Here is a 15,318-nt window from a genome sequence, read left to right on the forward strand (position 1 = left end):
TTCTTCTTCTTCTTCTTCTTCTTCTTCTTCTTCTTCTTCTTCTTCTTCTTCTTCTTCTTTTAATGCTTATTTATTTTTGAAAGAGAGAGAGTGCAAGTAGGGGTGGGGCAGAGAGAGAGAGAGGGATAGAGGATCTGAAATGGGCCTTGCGCTGACAGCAGCAAGCCTGACGCTAACAGGGGACTTGAACCCATGAACACCAAGATCAGGACCTGAGCCATGACCACGACCTGAGATGAAGTCTGTTGCTCAACAGACTGAGCCACCCGGGTGCCCCTGGTTCTAATTCTAAAAAGGAAAGAGATGGGGCACCTTGGTGGCTCAGTTGGCTGAGCGTCTAACTTTGGCTCAGGTCACGACCTCCCTGTTCATGAGTTCAGGCCCCACATTGGGCTCTTTGCTGATGGCTCGGAGCCTGGAGCCTGCTTTGGATTCTGGGTCTCCCTCTCTCTCTCTCTCTCTCTGCCCCTCCCCTGCTCACACACTCTCTCTCTCTCTCAAAAATAAATGAGCGTGTAAGAAAAAAAAAAAAAAGAGATGAGTGGTACTGGAAGCCTTGCGAGGAATTTACTGCTTGGTGACATAAGGCCTGTGTGGGATTCTTTGCTTTGTTCCTGGTCTCAAAAGCATTGCTTCCTTTGATGCAAGTTGAGGATAGAGAGGACATTGTTAAGTAGGAGCTCTGAACAGTCAAATTCAGAACTTCCTAACATGGCCCAAATACCTTGTCTTTGATGCCACTGTTGGTCCTTCACAGAACATGCTTAATACCAGCCAAGACAAGCAGCCCTGCCAGGAGCCTTGCACAGACATATTGCACGTTGCCTTTGTTTAGGGCCCAGCTTAGGGACAACTGGGCAAGTCCCGTGGGAAGAGTCAGGCTGGGTGAGAGGGGGGATGTTCATAGAGAGCCATGGGTGACTGTAAGCAGGGAGGTGGCAGAGGGGACCAACCGACCGGCAGGAAGCCTCTACTATAGAAGTGGTCACAGGGAGTTCAGTGTTCCAAAGAGTGGAGATGGGAGTGGGTAACCCGGATTTTGATCTCCTTCAAAGTATCCATGGTTGTGGATACCTTGGAGAGGTTTCTAGTTGCCTCCAAGCTGGGGTGCCCTTACCCCTGTGATGTCTGTGGCACTGGTGAACTAACTTTGCTGGAGCCGGGGTTGAGGATGAAGTGGGGGATGGGAAAGAAGAATGGACGGGACACAATGAATGTCCTTGGAACTTACAGAAATGTCTGTGTCCCCAGCCATGGCTCTTACTATAATATCTCAGGGCCTTTGCACTTGTTGTTCCTTTTGCATGTAATGCTATTCCCAAGCCATATTTGCATGGCATCTTCCTGCACCTCCTTTAAGTTTTAACTTAAATGTCTTGGTGAGCCTTTCCCTGCCTATCCTATTTTTAAATTGTAACTTCCCCACACTTGGTATCTTCTTCTTTGTTGTATTTTCTTCAAAGAACAATCACTTTCTGGCATACTCTATAATTATTTGTTTGTTGCCTGTCATTCCACACCAGAATATAAACTCCATGCTGTTAGGGGTTTTTCTGGGTTTAGTTAGATGTTTATAGGCAATTAATTAATGTTTTTTTGGCACAATGAGCAAGCTACCACAATAAATCTTCCTCTAGAGGTCATACGCCCAGTTTTCTAGGGGGAATAGGCAGGAGGTATCAGGGATGGAGTGGAGATTATGATATACCAGAGAGCTCATGTCACCGTCTAAAGAGGACAGCTATTCCTTGGCATTGCCATGTGACATGTTGGTTTTAATTTCGATTTTTCAAGCAAAACTGGAAATTGAAATTTTGGGATGGGAGGGTGAACTCTGGTTTTTATATATGAGAGCAAATTCTTTTTAAAGTATTTATTTTCAAGAGAGAGGGAACATGTGTGTGCATGTGAGGGAGGGGGAGAGAGTGAGGGTCAGAGAGAGAAGAATCCCAAGCAGGCTCTGCATTGTCAGCACAGAGCCTGACGTGGGGCTCGATCCCACAAACTGAGAGATCATGACCTGAGCTGAAATCAAGAGTCAGACACTCAACTGACTGAGCCACTCAGGTGCTCCGAAGGACAAAAAAAATTTTCAACCAAATAATGAACATACTGTTTAAGCTGAACAAATGGTTCAAATGGCACCTGTTTTTGACCTCTTCTTGACCCAAAGTGGAAAATAGCTGGGGGAGGGTAGAGAAGGGGCACATCTCAAGAGTTCCTCCTTTTTCTTCCGTGTGTCCCTGCACAGCTGAGAGAGCTCCTTGGGGTTTACCTAGCCTAAAAAGCCAAGAGAGTAATTAAGGAGCTGGCTCAGGGAGGTTCAGAATAGATTATCACACACCAGAAGTTCCCCAAATATAACAGAAAGTCTTGCTCTCAGAAGGAAGAAACTGAAGAGGTTCCTCAATATGCATTTTGTGAAAACCACACAGCCTTGGCCGACTCTTGATGAAGTGTTCATGGTTTGATTACAGACTTACACGTAAGACCTGAAACCATGAAACTCATAGAAGAAAACAGGAAAAAAATCCTCCTTGACATGGTTCCTGGGAATGATTTTTTAGACATGACACCTAGAGCATAAGCAATAAAATAAAAATAGAGGTGGGGGGGCACCTGGGTGGCTCAGTCGATTGAGGGTCCAACTTTGGCTCAGATCACTATCTCAGGGTTGGTGGGTTTGAGTTCTGCATCAGGCTTGCTGCTGTCAGTGCAGACCCCACTTCAGATCCACTCCCCACCACCCCTCTCCGTGCCTCCCCTGCTCTGACTCTCAAAAATAAGTAAACATTAAAAAAAATACCAAACAGGTTGGACTACATCAAACCAAAAGCTTCTACACAGCAAAAGAAACTATCTTACGGAATGGGAAAAGACAATCTTATGGAATGGGAAAAAATATTTGCAAACCATGTCTGATAAGGGGTTAGTGATCACCTGATCACTAACTGCCCAGAGCCTCAGTTCTTTGTGTGAAAATGAAAGTTCGAACAGGGGGATTTCCTAGGTCCCACTCGGCTCTTTAACATTTGGTGACTCTAGAGCAAACCCCTTCTCTTAGGAAAAGCAGGCCGATCAGGATGTGCTCATAGAAATACAGAATCTTTTATTATTTCTGTGAGGAGAATGGAATTTGAGAAAGTTGGCCTTCGCTCCAGACTTCTGGCAGAAGGGAAAGAAAGGTCATGCTGGGGTCTGACAGCTGAAGCATGCTCACTATTGCTTTCTGAGGGCTGAGTTTCCGATGTACCTGGATGCAGATGGGTCGGAAATGAATGGAATTGGCAGAGTCGATTGCTGTCTTTTTTATTACTGTTCAGTGTTTCATTTTTGCTGTGACCCGGCAGATGACAGCAGATCACTGGGCTTGACCAGGAGTAGATGATTTCTTATCTGATCATTCTTTGTGTGTATCTGGGGTGGGTGAAGGTCTTTAATATTGAAAAGTCAAACAGCATGGACCGTTTCATCCACCGTCAGCTTTGTCTGTTATTTACAGGCCCATTCCCTTAACTTTCCAATTAAAAGAAAAAAATCAGCCATCAGCAGTTCAGCCTGATAATGTCAGAACGTGGAAGTTGGAGATAAAGACACATCCTCTCCATGGCTCTTGGGTCGCTTCTGGGCAGCATTGGGTTGGACACACAATCCCTTTTTTTTCTGCCTCATGTGGTTGAGTCCTGTGAGAAACATCCATCACCATGGGCAAGCGTGATTTAACTACGTCATGCTGAGGGTTTGGCCGTAGCAGGGACTATGTGCCAGGAGGGATGCATTCTACAACCAGAAAGCTCTTGACAGCATATACAGAGCACTATTTTGAGATTTCTGTGATTTAGTTGAAAATGTTAAAAATACTTCTATTTCCTGGGGGATGAATGGGAGCTAAGGACCCAGTGTTCACATTCAGGAGGTAGACTGGAGAAGCAGGGGAGGAGGAAGGTGGTGATGAAGAGGAAACATATAAAGACTCGGTCTGAGATTTTACCCCACTCGCGACTTGCAAGCCAAGTAGTTAGACTGCTGCAGTTTTATGGGTGCTGATGGACTCCTCGTTCAGGGACAAAGAACTTTGTTACTTCACACAGTAGCAGTAGCATGAGAGTCAGTGTTTGTGACAGTTCCCTGAACCCCATTCCCACAGGGTGATATGGAGGGGGCCGGGTGACACCCACAAATGCAGGGAGTTGTTACAGGAGATGTACCCTGAGTTTAGGGAGCCTGAATCTTTTTCTTTCTTTTTTTTGTAAGTTTATTTATTTTGAAAGAGAGACATTGTGAGTGGGGAGGGCAGAGAGAGGGAGGCAGAGAATCCCAAGCAGGGTCCATGCTGCTAGCACAGAGCCTGATGTGGGTCTTAAACTCATGAAACCACAAGATCATGACCTGAGCTGAAACCAAGAATTGAACACTTAACCAACTGAGCGCCCAGGCACCCCCTGAATCTTTTATAGTGGGAAACAAGCCTGCTTGCCCTCAGCTCTGGAGGGAGATGTTATCTTCATCTATGGGCAAGCAAATTTATTCTTTGCTCTGGAGAGAGATACTGTCTCTGTCTTCTAAGGCTGTTCTCTATATAGATACCCTGGAAAAGATAGTTTGGGGGAAAAAAAAAAGCAATCAATGCCACCCCTTGCAACATGTGCAGAAACCCAAGTGATGCATGGACAGTTGTCTTCCAGCAGGAACAAACACACACGTTTTTGCCCTAAAGTTGCAATTTTTCCCTTCCTCCCTAGCTACCTCAGGTGAGTTCACCTCTGGCTTTGGAACCTAGCAGTTTTTCCTCTCTAGCTCCTAAGGAAATCCAGGCAGACAGGTTCTTGCCTAAGCGTGAGGCACAATTCAAACTCTTCTTGGGGGCAAAGGCTGAGGACTATAAAAGTCCTATTCACTTTAGGACCACTGTATCTTTTAAAAAATATTTTTGTGCTCTTTTCAGCACAACTGGACACTTGATCTATTGGAGACGTTGATTCCATATCATCTTTGAAGTAGATGGGATCGTGGGTTGTTATCTCAGCCGGTCCTCGTTGATTAAGGCAGATTTTACATTTTAGGCAACTAAGTTTCTGAAGAATCAAGGGTCTGGTTCAAAGTCATTCAGTAAAGATGTGCTGTTACCATGATTCCGAGTCAGCTCTATGGAAATGGATAGTTTCCTGTTGTTTCCCTTATAATCAGAATTTAGACTGGGGTATGTTTTCAGAATGGCTTGGCCAAGAAAGGTTGAGAAAAGAAGCGTGAGAATCCTTAGAGTATCCTTCTGAAGCTTCAGCAGTTTTCAGGAAAGCAGTCTGTGGGGGCACCTGGGTGGCTCAGTTGGTTAAGTGTCTGACTTTGGCTCAAGTCATGATCTCATGGTTCATGAGTTCGAGCCCCGTGTTGGGCTCTGTGCTGACAGCTAAGAGCCTGGGGCCTGCTTCAGATTCTGTGTCTCCCTGGCTCTCTTCCCCTCCCCACTTGTGCTCTGTCTCTGTCTCAAAAAATAAATAAACATTAAAAAAAAAAAAAAAGAAAACATGTAAAAGAGATTGCTAGTTGCCTACTCAGTATCCATTTCCTCCTTTTGTAGGAGAGGGCTCCTGTATATTTGAATAGGCCATTTGCCCATTAGAAAAACTTTCATTTGTTAGCTTTCCTTAAAGTTGGGGCAATCAATGACTTGTGGGTAGAAGTAAGTTCCAGCACACTGAGCTTGCTGTCAGGAGACCTTTACCTCTTCCCTGTCCCTCTGTCCTGCTAGGAAAGTGGCTGGGATGACTCAAGTCACAGTGCCAATCTGGGATCAGAAGGGCACCCCATAAATGGAAACATGAGTTAAAGGTAGTAGAGCAGAAACCTAGGTGGAGCCTACATCACTGTGAACATCTTGGAGTCACCATACCAGCCCTGGAGTCCCTACCCGGGGACCTCTTCATTGTGAGAGAGAAGTAAGTCCCTGCCCCCTCCCTTTTTTTGCCATTGTGTTTTTGGAGAGCAGATGCATGTACCTCCTTGGAGATACTAGGTGCTTGTTGATACCTAATTGTAATCTCTGAATGTTCACTGTATCTACTTGGGTTTTTTAGTTGCAAGTAACAGAAACATTGGCTAATTTTAGCATAAAAGGGCTCCAAAGAGTGAAGTGAGGGCTGAAGAACCAGGCTGGAGCATATGGGTACCAGATTGCTCTGGAAGATACTGGTAGCAGGCTCAGCTCATTGATCTCATCGGTGAACCCAATTTCTTGCCAGACCTTGTGTCAATCAGCCAAGATTCAACATCTCAGGGAGGCAAGTATTTGATTGGCTGAGCCAAGGTGTCGTGACTGTCCCAGGCTAAGGTCACATAACCACCCTGCACCAAGTTGGTGAGAGGAAGAACAGAGTGGAAGGAAATTTCAGGGACCCCCTCCAGCTCCCACTATGGAGGGTAGACACCTGGATTTCTTCCTTCCTTCCTTCCCTCCCTCCCTCCCTCCCTCCCTCCTTTCTTCCTTTCTTCCTTTCTTCCTTTCTTCCTTTCTATTTATTTTGAGAGAAAGAAAGAGCAAGCAAGCAAGCATGCATGAGCAAGGGAGGGGCAGAGAAAGGGAGAGAGAGACCCCCAGTCAGGCTCCACACCGGGAGTGCAGAGCCCAATGCAGGGCTCGAAGCCACGCACCAAACCACGAGATCATGACCTGAGCTGAAACCAAGAGTCTGACGCTTAACCTGCGGAGCCACCCAGATGCTCCCTCCTGGATTTCTTGTCCCACAAGAGGGAAGTCCCTACAGGGCAATCAGAGCGCTGTTGGGAGGTGCAGAGGATTAAACTTTTCTGTGATGAGGTGAATTGGTCGAGATAAAAGGCAAAGATTGTTATGCCATGAAAACTTCAGGGATGAGCAGTTCCTGATGGGTCTGCCCTCTTTGGGGACACAGGCTTACAATAATGGCACAGCCTCTGAGGAGGGCAAAAGTTTCACGTACAAGAGCAAAAGAGCTCTTTTGATCTTCTCCAGTTTATGTAGCCGTAAGTGCTATTCCATGGTAAAAGTACTGACACATCTCTTTCCTCGGCTGCCTATTCTTCCCTTAATCGGGCTGCAGTTCTAATTCACACTCATTAACCCACCCGCAGCAATTACTGGTCTCTGCAGATCTCCCTAAGTGGGGGTAAATAGTCTTGTCCCCCTGTGGTGGGAAGTCAGAATTCTAAAAATGATCAAGTGCTGTTCCCAGGGCTGTGAGGTGTAATGATACTGCAGTGAGGTAAAAGCAAATTATAGTCTGCGGTTAAGGTGGACATAGGTCATCAGTTAAGTAATGGTTGCCTCGGAGAGCTGGCCTCAGTGTGAAGATGTTCATGGATGTGATGCTGTAGCCTTGGAGATTCCAACCATGCATAGAGTATTAGTGAAATATGTCCAAGAACGAAGAAACTCAGAAACTTGGATCTTTAAGGTCCCCACCAGACGTGCTTTCTTGTTGCAATCATATTTAATATATATCGATGAGGAAAGCTATCAGGAGGAAAGCAAAAGCTGGAGTCTTTGCCATGCTTAAAACTCCAGTGATTTCCCAGGAGTCACTAATATAAAATCCAACCTCCTCATTCTGGCTAATGAGATCTTTTATAATCTGACCCTGCCTTCCCATGTGCTCTCCCTTTTCCCTCTGATTCTACCTGTTACTTCAGTCATTTTGGTTTTCTTTCAGTACTGGAAGCTGGTTCTTGCCCCTTTGCATTTGCTGCCTGGGAATGCTCTATCCCACAACTGTTCTTGGCTGACTCCTCTTTGCCATTCATGTCTCAGCTCAGATGTTGCCTGCCTTCTGGGACTCCGGAGCCCTCCTGCCTGGCTTCCTTCTTGGCTCTATCACGTCCTGGTTGTGTAACATTCAGCAAGCACTGAACTGCTCCACGTTTCCTCTCTTGATCAGCTGTAAATCAGGATTGTGATATCCTTATATCCTGCAGTTTATAGAAGTTGATATAAATGGAGCCCTTAGGACATTGCCTGGGGCACAATGTTACATTTAAGTATGACTGTCATTGTTGGGGCACCTGGGTGGCTAAATCGGTTGAGTGTCCCACTTCGGCTCAGGTCGTGATCTCACGGTTCGTGAGTTCGAGCCTCTTGTTGGGCTCTGTGCTAACAGCTCAGAGCCTGGAGGCTGCTTCGGATTCTGTGTCTCCCTCTCTCCCTGCCCCTCCCCTGCTCACAATCTTTCGGTCTCTCTCTCTCAAAAAAAAAAAAAAAAAAATTTAAAAAAATTTAAAAAAGTATTACTGTCATTGTTATAGGAGCTGCCACTCTGAGTCACTCTGTCACTGAATCTTGTTGGTTTTCTTTGTAGCACTAGTCAGTGTTTGAAATTAGCAAGGTCTCAAGGCAATAGTTGCACACCCATATTCACAGCAGCGTTATTCACAATAGGCAAAAGCTGGAAGCATCCCAAATGTCCACTGACAGATGAGTGGACAAACGAACTGAGGTATGTCAGTCAGTCAGTGGAATGTCAGTCAGTCTCAACAAGGAAAAAATCCTGTCACAGGCTACAACATAGATGGAACTTGAGGACATTATGCTAGGTGAAATAGGCCAGACACAAAAAGACAAATACCACATGACTGTGCCTATATGAGGCATCTAACGTAGTGAATATACTGAACACTGAACTATACACTAAAAAGAGTTAGGGTGGTTCCTGCCTCGTCCCACGACCTGAGTATTGAGCACGCACTGTAAAAAAGCTAAGAGATAAATCCTCACCCAGCTCAGTCTTTGGAATGATTCTGTATGTGGGAGATAAACTTTCTAAGACATGATTATCTGGAAGGGACGCTGTCAACCTCTCTCCCTCCAGGACCGTAACTGTCATATCACCTGGAGAAGTACAACCAAATCAGGCTTTGGGGTTGCCAGAGGGGCCGCTGCGCTTGCCTAACTCCTGGAAAACAGCAGAGTAGGAAAAGCTGTGTTTCAAACTTCCCGCGTGAACATATTTTCCTAGCTCACCTTGGCCTGTGGGGTTTGTATGGTCTTAGTCCTTGTCAACAAAACAGAAGGCTCTCAATAATCCTAACTTCAAAATGACTAGAATGCCATGTCAGATTTCCCAGTGCCTTCCATTTGGTACAAGTGATTCCTGGTGGCCTTCACACACATTCCCCATGGGTCTCTGGTTTTGCAGGTTACAAGGATATACAGGATCTTTGTGAGAATTAGGAAATATCACCACTTTCAGATTTACTTAGGCTAAGTGAGTTTTCCTGCGGGGGATAGAGTCCTGAGTCAGGAGACCTGGGAAGGGAAGCAGAATGCAGGCTGCATTTCCCCTCTTCCACTTATTTGGCTGGTGCATTTTGGGGGGACAGAAAATGGTGCCTTCATTCCAGGCAGCCCAGAGGGGTCTAGTATGCACCTCACTGGATGTTAAAAAAAAAATAGTTAAGGTGGTAAATTTTATGTTATATGATTTTTGTCACAATAAAAATATATAAATGATGCTGGACCTGGATTCTGAGTAAGTAGATTGCAGTGGGTGGGGTATTTGCATTTAAAAAACATCTCCCTGGAAGATAGTGACACCCACCAAATTATAGTAACCACTGGGCTACACAGTGTTTAAAGAGGTCTCTGTGGTGTGGATTTAGAGCATTTAAAACTTGCACCCTCCCTGATGTAAAGCTCTAATTATGTGGAAGAAAAATGATCCGCAAATCCTCCTCATGGGTTCTCTTTAATTTTGTCGAATTAATCTGCTCTTCATCTCTATTCCCATCCCTTGCTGCCCTCTCAAAGTGGAGGGTGATAATCCGCAGACAGAGGGCATTTGGAGCCGGCCCACCGGCGTGTTTTCCCCGTAGTGTCCACAAGGTGGCAGGCCAGGCACTTGGATTTGGGCAGCCAGGAGTGCGAACAGCAGGCAGCCCGCGGCACCCGGGGAGTTCGATCAAAGGGTGTGAGGGACCCCATGCCTTTGCAGGGTTTGGGGGTGCCCGGAGGAGGTGGTGGGGTTCCCGATGATGCCCAGGCTAGAACTCAACCCGGCGGGTCAGTTTCCCAGAGCCTGCGTGCAGGGGAAGGTGAGCAAGCCTCCTCCCCACCTCGCCCCTCCCCCGCCCCTCCGTGACTGGAGTGGCCACAGCCACTTCCCCTGGGGCTCTAGTGCATCTCTTCCAGGAAGGCGGGCGTTTGAGTGTGTGCACGTGTCTTCAGGAGTAATTTTCGTGAGCTCTTCTATTTTTCTTTTTTTTTTTTTTGGAGGGAGAGCAATGTTTTGGTGATACTTTCGAATAATTGAGGCCTGAGGCATAACAGGAGATGTTCTGTGTTGTTTGAAAACTCCTAAGTGATGGGGGGAGGGTGACTCCAGTTAACAGGCACCAGCTGTTGGATATTTAACAGGCATCTTAAAATTACTGATTTGCTGAGCCTTGACCCAGCAAGGGGTCACAGTCCCCAACAGTAAATAACTCAGTGAGTGGCTTGGTGACACGCTGGGAAGGAAAGTGGAGGACTTTTGACGTGATTTTAACGTGCTGTTTGTATCTCAAGCCAGGACTGTGGCTTTCAGCAGGTACAAAATGCTTGCAAGTGCAAAGAAAAATGACAGGAGAGGAAGCAGTGCCCGTGGGGCATGGAGAGCACAGGCTTGGGGTTAGATTGGCATGAGTGGGGACTGGGGGTTTAGGACAAGTCCCTTGCCCTGTCTGAGGCTTGTTTCCTTGTCTGTGTGATGGGGGATGAGAACACCAGCATCAGGGGCTGAAGAGTAAATGAAATGCAGATTCATTCATTCACTCAAGACCAATATGCTGGGCACAAGCTGGGTTCTGAGGGTGCCAAGACCATAAGTCCCTTACCATCCAGTGTGGGGACTGATATGTGTAGCAACCTCTTCCGTGCAGCAGGAGAAACACACTAACAAGTTTGCATGGGTACCCTGGGGCAAGGGGACTGGCTAAGGGGTGTTGAGGGAAGGAGTTTAGAGACACAATGTATCAAGCAGAAGTAGCAGATTTCAACCCAGGGGTGGGGGTAGGGGTGGTCCAGCCCAACCATGCTTGTAGTTTGGAATGTTTAGTGTTTGCCACCGTGGTTTTTCTAAAAATGGAATTCTTTGCCTTCATTTAAAAATGGAATGATTTCACTTGGAATTCCATGTTTCCAGCTTCTCTGAAAAAATATATATCGATCTGGCTACACTGAACCAATGTTACTGCTCGAAACACTGGTTTAAAACAAAGTAGTGGCTCCCTTCTTTAGACTGTACACCCCATTCAATTTGCTTTCTTGTTCACTTTCCATCCCTAAACCTATGGACATTGGAATGGGGTGTGCAATCTCTAATGCAAATTGTCTACAGCAGTGGCACCTGATGGGTACTTAATACCTATTTCCTTTTCTTCTTCAGGGCTGAGATGGCCTCCCAGGTTGTTCCCCCAACAGTGACAGATATTTCTGAAGGGCTCAATAAAGAAGAACAAAGGAAAGAGAACACTTGTTGGAGCCACAGATGTAAGGTCAGGATTTAGTTCACTGGGTTTTCTGTTAGGTCTTGGGGGTCCTCTCACCTTCAGAGAGAGGTTCTGGCCATGACCACGGGCCCCTGGAACGTCTGGGAGTGTGGCTGAAGTTACAGGTTGTATGCAAGCCTTTGATTGTCAGCCACGCTTGGCTCATTTTAGAGAACCACGTGCAAATCCTTCTCCAAAGTACCATTTCCCCACAAATAATAGAGGCCTATTGTTGGTAGGACTCAGCCTGCAGCTCTGTAATAATGGCATTTTCATGAAGGAAAATCACATCCCCACTGTGAGCACAGCTGAGAACATGAAACCTACTATTGAGACATTCTGGTTAAAATGAAGCACTCTCCAGCAAGATGTGCCTGTCCATGGGGGTGTGTGGGAAGCCAGGTGAGAGGGCTTTGCAGGTCCTGCTGGAAATGAGTAGGTAAAAAACATCCGTCCATCTGAGGATGATTAATACCAATCATGGGGCTGTTAGGAAGTCCTGGCCTCCCCTTCCTGGCAGGAGGTGAAAGTGGATAATTCATGTCACAAAAGAAGGAGCCAAGGGAGACGAGTGTTTGAGTGTTCGGTGGCAAAGTAAAAGAAGGGTGGGGGGAGGGAGGGGCGGGGAGCCTGCATTGTCAGGTCCAGACTTGAAAATTCAGGGGAATGGCCACACTCAAGGGCTCCTGCCTTTTAGGGGCTTGAGAATGGGGCCATTTGTAGGTGACGGTGGGTTGATGTGGTTGTGCCCTCCTGCGCAGGTTCCCACCCAGCTTTAGGAACCAAGAGGTTTGGAGACAGCTGGGGTGCGGGGCCTGGGCCTAATGCACGGAGAGGGGGGGCCAGTGAACCCTCCATCCCCAGATGCTCAACTACCTTTTGTTCTCATTAGGTTAAAAAAAAAGTTTTATTTTGCAAATTGATATACTCAAGAGTATAGAGACTGGTATAGACCACTGGTTCCTGCATATTAGAATCACTTAGGGATCTTTCAGAAATCCTAATGCTGAGGCACCCTCCCAGACCATTTAACTCTCAGTCTCTGGGGTTGGAACACAGGCATCAGTATTTTTGAAGCTTCCTGGCTAGGTCACACGTACTGAGAAGTCTGGGAACCTCTGGTATCTGTGTCACCTGGCTTCCACATTTACCAACCGGTGGGCAGTCTAGCTGATCTTGTAGTTCTTGTGTCCTGGATCCCCATTTGTCCATTGTCTCCAGATTATTTTATTATTATTTTTTAATGTTTTTCTTTTTCTTTTTTTTTTTTCAACGTTTATTTTTATTTTTGGGACAGAGAGAGACAGAGCATGAACGGGGGAGGGGCAGAGAGAGAGAGGGAGACACAGAACCGGAAACAGGCTCCAGGCTCTGAGCCATCAGCCCAGAGCCTGACGCGGGGCTCGAACTCACGGACCGCGAGATCGTGACCTGGCTGAAGTCGGACGCTTAACCGACTGCGCCACCCAGGCGCCCCTTAATGTTTTTCTTTTTGAGAAAGAGAGAGAACTTGAGTGTGGGAGGCGCAGAGAGAGGGAGACGGAATCTGAAGCAGGCTCCAGGCTCTGAGCTGTCAGCACAGATCCCGATGCAGGGCTCGAACCTGCGAACCGTGAGATCGTGACCTGAGCCACAGTTGGGACATTTAACCGACTGAGCCACCTAAGCGCCCCTTCAGATTATTTTAAAGCAAATACTAGATTTACATGATTTCATCCTTACCTGCTTCAGCGGGCATTAAGAACTTAAAAAAAAAAAAACCATAAGCACAATAACCTTATCCCTTCAAAAAACTTATTTAAACAGTGATTCCTTAGTATCATCTAATGTTCTATCTTGTGCTCAGTTAAACTTTTGAGACACTGATTTCTCTCCTTTATTTTTGATTTTAATTTGATTCCAAAGGGATAAAGAATGTTTGCCCCCGCGCCCCTTCCCCCGACCCAGTTTTGAGGGGTGGAGTTGGTGAATGGGGCACACAGTTGGCTCATCCCAGATTACCTGCCTCTTTTCCTTAGCCCCGCCCACATTTGTGGGTGAGAGGACACCCACAGAGGCAGAAATGCTCATATATTCATTCTTTTGGTGACTGTCTATTGGGAGCTTCCTATGTATGCAGCCATTGTGTTAGGTGCTGGGGGACTGGGTCTCTTTGTCACTGTTGTATTCTGTTTAGCACACAGTGTGGCACAAAGTAGGGACTCAAGGTATATTTAGTTCAGCTACAAAAGTGAGTATTTTTATTACCATTGCTGACATATTGGCTCCAGGTATGCAGTACCCCTTTATGAATGCATAAAACTTTCACATTGTACCTTTTTACTTGAGGATCTGAGAACATTTTTCTTGAAATAATTTTCACCACAGCGTCGTGTGGGCTCCCTAAATGAGATGAAACAGCATAGCAGAATTAAATTCTTCGCAGCGGAGTTAAAGTGAGAGCAAGGGCAGCCCCAATAGTTGAAATGCAAACACACCATGTAAGCCTCATTTCAGCTGGGACCTTTCAGCATCTTTTTGCCTTTGAATCCTTTCAAAGGAGTGCTAACATGCAGCAGAAATTGACTGGTTTGAAGCTGACCTTCTTTTATTTCCTTTGCTCAGCCTCTAAGTGAAACACTTAGAAACAAAACAATAAAATGTCCAGAACGCAACTAACATAGCCAGGGAAGAAAGTGAGATCTCCTTGACGCATACATTTTTTAATGGAATATTTTTATAGTTATCACACTAGTACATTTGATACAGAAAATTTGAAGAATATAGGATAAAAGTATGAAAAGTGAAAATCACCCATATGTTACCATCCAGAAATAACTACCATTATCTACTGCAGATAATTGACCATTTTGGTGTATTTCCTTCTAGTCTTGTGTTTTTTTTTCTTCTATGCCTATATTTTCTATAGACTCTATTTTCTGATTTCACTGAAGTTATTGTTAGCTTATTTAAATGCATTTAGGACTTTATGCCTTTAAAAGCAATTTTTGATTTGTTTTCTCCTTTGTTCCTCATTATAATTCTATAGAGGATATAGGGAAGATGTTATTTTCCTTACAAGTGAGAAATCAAGGTCCAGAAGGTTAAGTGATTTTTCTCAAGGTCATACAAATTGCTGAGGACTCTCATTTGTAATTCAGGGGTCTTTGTGTCTGATGCCAGTCCTTACTGTGCATAGAGGCATGACCCATCAGTGGGATAGCCCTAGGATTACTCATGGCCATGGGACTGACTGCTTCTTCTTTCCCCATATCTGGAAGACTTAAGTCAGAGGGTTAAGACCCACACACCTGGTACAGTCTAATTGTTGGTGCAGGAGGGAGATTATAGGAGATTAAGTGCTATCACTTAGGGGACAATCCAACCTGCATTCTGGATAATGTACGTTGTTAGGCACTTGTTGACTGTATCATATATCATGGCCTTTGACTTCCAAATCCTTACCCCCTGCCCACTGTGTCCCCTTCTAAGGGATGCTGCCCGGCCACCACTTCTGCCTCAACTGCCAGGCTTAGTGCCAGGCATGGCCTGTGCCCCAGCCCCATCGTATCGGTAGCTTGTGGGGGGGGGGGGTGAGGCCTGACACAGGCATGGCCAGGCCACCGTAGATTATGATTATGATGTGGTGTCAACAGATGAGTGAGAGCAATCAGTTGTTCTTTCTCAGGAATCTGAGCTAGTAAACATGAGGAAGATTGACCAGGGATGTACTGAGGTAGAGTCAGGACAGAGTCATGGCCAAAGCCATGTGTAAAATAAGATGATGAAGGAGCAGAAGATAGGAATATGTTGGCAGAGAGAACTGTGTGGTTCACAGAGTGAATC

General features: G+C 45.9%; 1 protein-coding gene across 1 annotated transcript in view; it reads left to right on the forward strand.

The window, feature by feature from the left end:
- Positions 1-15,318, forward strand: part of THSD7B (thrombospondin type 1 domain containing 7B) — a 1,621,840-nt gene that overhangs the window by 388,204 nt on the left and 1,218,318 nt on the right. The window contains exon 8 of the mRNA XM_040474954.1: positions 11,391-11,499. The gene's annotated coding sequence lies outside the window, so the exon portion shown is untranslated. The remainder of the gene's footprint in view (positions 1-11,390; positions 11,500-15,318) is intronic.

Source organism: Herpailurus yagouaroundi, unplaced genomic scaffold, assembly GCF_014898765.1.
Source record: "Herpailurus yagouaroundi ecotype Mexico unplaced genomic scaffold, PumYag 140, whole genome shotgun sequence".
NCBI lineage: Eukaryota > Metazoa > Chordata > Mammalia > Carnivora > Felidae > Herpailurus > Herpailurus yagouaroundi.